At 40.6% G+C, this 5,000-nt stretch overlaps 1 long non-coding RNA gene across 1 annotated transcript in view; it reads right to left on the reverse strand.

The window, feature by feature from the left end:
- LOC137974024 (uncharacterized) overlaps positions 1-234 on the reverse strand; it is a 1,346-nt gene extending 1,112 nt beyond the window's left edge. Inside the window, exon 1 of the long non-coding RNA XR_011117371.1 lies at positions 129-234. This is a non-coding gene — a long non-coding RNA (uncharacterized lncRNA). The remainder of the gene's footprint in view (positions 1-128) is intronic.
- Positions 235-5,000: the final 4,766 nt, after the last annotated feature.

Consider the following 5,000-nt stretch of genomic DNA (forward strand, 5'->3'; position numbering starts at 1 on the left):
GGGGAAGGGTGGTATTTCTAGCCAGAAGCTTGTAAATGAGCAGGCTAAGTACAATTTTGCCTCCCATTAGCTCGGACTTACATTTTGGCTCCGAGTAATTGAGGTACATTAAAGTAACCATTTAATACCTGAATAATTCCAAGTTCAGCTAACCCTCTCCTAAGGTGCAATAAGCACTCTGAAGGATGTGTGTTAACAAAAATCTCTTGAACTTTCTCTTCTCCTAGGAATGTGGGCATTGGACCATTTTGTAGTATGCTAAGCCCTAAGTGAAAATAGAGCAACAATTAACTCCTTTTCTTTTTTAGAAGTGCCATTAATAGACCTTTTCGGCTTGTACATGTTGTTTTCCCAAAACAGATCATGTGATAATACTCAGGAGGTTTGGTCTTTTGTTTTGCTCATTAAAATGAGGGCATGCAAGCATCAATATGCCTGCATGCCCTCTTTTTAATGAACAAAACAAAGGACCAAGCCTCCTGAGTATTATCAAATGATCTGTATTGGGAAAAAAATGTACAAGCCGAAAAGGTCTATTGACAGATATTTCAATCACACATTTAAGGAAACAACAACACACCTAATATGACTCCAACTGTGTGATATGCCTCTGCTTGGTAGTTCAGAAGGCCATCATCAAAATACCTCTCTTTTATTGCTTTAAGGCATAGGGTAAAGAACTCTTTTCTTGGCCCTCCAAGATCCTCAGCTAACTAGAAATCAAGAATATGTAGTTCACTTGTAAGACGTGCAAATATGAAATATGTTGTGTTATTTTCCAGGCTTACATTAACAATAAATTATTCACTGAAGTGGAGGTAGTGGTGGTTATTTAATATTAATAGCAACAGTTTAACTAGCAACCTTTGTGGTTCCCTTATTGGTGCTGACAGAAGAATCCACCTCACAAGAGGGGGTATCCCTCCACTAACTATAACATACACTAATAGGCAGGTAGTTGAAATATGTACAATGTCAAAGCATACCTCACTATAAAACTGTACTTCAAGGGTGAGGAACTTGTTTTTCAGAGGAGCAATTTCATCAAAAGCTGTTTCAAGCAATTGCTGTCTGTCAACCAGTATGTAATTGGTTGCACCACCATCACACCTTCCTATATCCTTAACATCAAGATCTCTTCCACGAATCAGTTGACTCTACATGTATCTCAGTATTTCCACAGGGTTGTTGCAAGTGTCTATAACATCAAACATTAAAAAATACATTTCCATTCTTTTAACTACAATGACGATGATTTCCTTACATTATTTCAATTGTTTTCAAAATAGAGATACAGTCAGTACATAGTTGGAAGTAATGATGAGTTGCTAGTTGTAGTAACGCATTTGCCAATCCAATTTAGATGGATGACTAAAAGGAACTAGGTGATGGTTGACTTGATTAGAACTGAGATTCTTGGGTTGTATGGGGCCACTTAAGACTTCCTTCATTTTCATGTATGCTAAAAACATTTACAGTTTTATTTAATAAAAATTATTGCAAATATGACGGGTTACTATGACAAGGCTTTAAGGGGCTACACTATTGTATACCTGTTGAACGACAGTGGTCAATAATCTTTGGCATCATCTCTTTGATGTCTACTTCCAATTCATCTGTTGTAGTATGTTCAGTGGTCACTCCAGTGGCACCAGTTTCTGAAGATCTGCATTGAAAGACACAGTTTGTATCTTCAAGAGGTTGAGGTATGATTTCAGAGATAGAATCAGTGCCTTGAAAAGAAGCCGGAACAGCTTCAGCTTGGTTCAGAATGCCAGGCACAGGGTTACCTGCACCACCTGATGCCACCAATGAATGGTTACTAAGGCCACTGGGAGATGGACCATTCTGACCAGTTGACAGGGACTCCATATCATTTGTTGTACCAGTACCATTTGCCAAACCTTCTGAATCACTGCTTGAATGGTCCAATGAAACCAGCATCTCATCTTCAACAATGTCATCAAACACATTGCACTTGCAGGTCTGCAAGTGGGTTCGCAGTTCATTGAGCGGAATTTCCTGCGAACACCACATGCACTTTCTTTCAACTTGCATATCAACCGGTTGTCTTGATTTCCTTTAACGCGCAGGTTCTTTTGGATGGGCCGGAGGTAAATCTTTGTTTGTGGTGTAAAAAGGGTCTTCAACCCCTCTACTGACCATGATGACTTAACAACAGCTAAATCTCGCGAGTTGGTCACACAACTCATGAGTTCAAATCCTTTACCTTCTTTCAGCTGAGGGAAGCCGGTGGGAAGCCCATCGTCGCCTGGCACGTCGCTTGTGAGTTTCTCCAGGACTTCTTCTTCGTTTTCATCCACAAAAAATCTGATCTTTTTCAGGCCGAGGCCAGCCTGCTGTAAGATTTGTTTTTCAGTTGAAGAGGGCACTCTACAAGCAAGTCGATCTGCTAGGCAAACAAATTGACCGGTCCATGTGCGTCTGGGTGGTTTTTTCCTTTTACTTGTCTTTGAGGTCCCACTACCTTTTTCTCGGCGGCTATTGTACGGCTGAAACAATTTCCTTCTTTCCTCAAGTATTCGCTGGGATGAAGAAGTCGCGGAATTTGCAGTCGAGCTGTTCCTCTCCTCGTCCACAAATTTTTTGCACAGATCTTTGATTCGAATTCGATCCCCCAGAGTTTCTACCCCTAGACGAATTAAAGAGCTCTCTGACATCGATAAGATTACTTCTGGATCTACTTTTACGTCGATAAATCGCTCAAGAAGTGTTCCAAGGCCCAGTTGTTCAAGAATGGACTCCATTTTCTTTCTCTTCGGCGGGAAAATGGCGACGACATTGGAGGGGGATTGGGACATAAGATTTTCGTGAGGTATTGTAGGTATATCATCAGAAAATTTGTTCGTCATAGGATTTTCAGTGCTCACAAGAGTGAAAGTACCGGACGAAACATCGTATTGCCTCAAATAACAGAAAACGCACTGCACGTACCTAAGTTTTGACCGCATATAAAGCAACATGCACTGCGTATATTGAAGAAAGCACACAACATAACGAGAAGCAGACTGCGTGTGACAAAGTTAGCACGGTATATATTTGTCAATGAACTACATATAAAAGGGTAATAGCTCAATATAAACGCAAAAGGACTACATATAACAACGTGACCTCTGCGTATAAAACGCAAAGAAAGACATATGACAGTGTTGGCGTTCCATACAGATGGGCATGTCGCTGTTAATTCGACTTAAAATTCCGGCACTGCGTATATGGATCGACACTCACACATCAAGGATAATCCTTTCAATTTCCCGAAAATATTCCAAAAAAGGCACTTAAATGTGAATTTTTGTCCAAACTGTGCGGATTTACGGTCATTTTGTGCTAAGTCAGATCGTTCCACGAAATAGCCATTGCGTTCCACAATAAAGTCAGTGTTTTAATATATCTATTTTCTAAATGTGTAAATGTTATCGGATTACAGAATACCGGTATCGATCGGAACATGGATGAAAGTATTTACAGAACTATTTACTTAATGGTGAGAGTGTCGTATGTTAATTTCACAATGTCAGAACTATTCTCACTTGGTTGGCTTTTGTGTTGCGGTGTGGGTATTGTTCAGTGTCTTTACAATCTTTTGTATTACTTCGTTGGTGTCCACAAAACAAAGAATCCAGAAATTGATAGAATCAATAATCACAAAAAGTAGACCCATCGACTACTATCAATTTTCATCAGGTAGATATCGATTAGATACGCCCAGGTCTAAAGGAGCAGATTTGGCGAACTTGTATTTATTGTGTCTTATCTCTATTGCAGAGTAGACGAGGTCAAACTTGCTGTCCTGGATGCAAGAAGTCATTCAACATCCGTTGTAAGCCGGAGAAGTGTGACCAGTGTAGTTGTTGCCTTGGAGCAGATTTTGTCCCCAGTGAAAAAAAGCAAAAATTAAATGCTCGCAAAAGTGTGTTACTGTTTAGTCGAGATGATTGTTCTTTTCCTTCTGTAAAAACACACTCCAAGGATTCTAGATGCCTTGTAATTGTTGACTTGATTCGAAATGTAAAGCAGTGTTTGGCTCAGAAATGCAAGGAGGTCAGAGCTGCATATGTCAACAGCTGCAATGCTGAACTGTTTTCGTGTGAATACACAACTCTGTGTGAGAATGCAGTACCTCCAATGAAGGTGTACAGTTTAATGGATGGTTTAATCGATAGTTACCCTTGAGATCAAGGTACCAAAACTGCCCTTACCGGTAATCACTTGAAGCAGTCAAGCACTTGCCCTGCCATTTTTCAGGTTTCTTCGGTGTCATTTTGTGTTAATGGTGTGGCAACAGCATCAAATTCTGTTGGATTTTGCCACATCAAAAACACAAATTCCAAGTTTGTTTGTGCTTCTTCAGACTGTGCTCGCTTTGCAAGCAAGACAAAAGCAGCGAAGCATAAAAAAATATGCATGCATCAGCATGTTTTGCTGTGTATTTTGCAGTCCTCTGGTGAACCAGCAACTGCTTCTGGTTCACTCAATGAAACAGCCATTTTCTCCAGTCCATCTGCGGTTTCTTCTGGTTCATGAAATGAAATAGTCACCTTCTCCAGTCCATCTGCTTCTTCTTCTGGTTCTTCGAATGAAACAGTCACTTTCTCTGGTCCATCTGCAGCTTCTCCTGGTTCTACAAATGAAACCGTCACCTGTAGCCCATCTGCAGCTTCTTCTGGTTCTTGCTATGAAACAGTCACCTTCTCCAGTCCATCTGAGGCTTCTTTTGTTTCCTCAAATGAAACAGCTTTCACTGCAACTTCGCAAGATTTTGAGGTGTCTGGGTGACAGCCAACTCTGGAACTCAAGATGCAGTTGTCATTTCCATATGACATTCCAAAGGGAATTTTACAAAATATATTGCATTTGGATAGCCAGACAGTTTTAAATGGCCTCGGTTGGGATGGCTGGCCTTCCGTTTACGAGCCAACGAAGAAATTTGTGCTTTGTGTGACGTGTCACTGTCGAGTGCACGCCCTCATCCTGGCCAT

This window comes from Montipora foliosa, chromosome 1 (genome assembly GCF_036669935.1).
Source record: "Montipora foliosa isolate CH-2021 chromosome 1, ASM3666993v2, whole genome shotgun sequence".
Lineage (NCBI taxonomy): Eukaryota > Metazoa > Cnidaria > Anthozoa > Scleractinia > Acroporidae > Montipora > Montipora foliosa.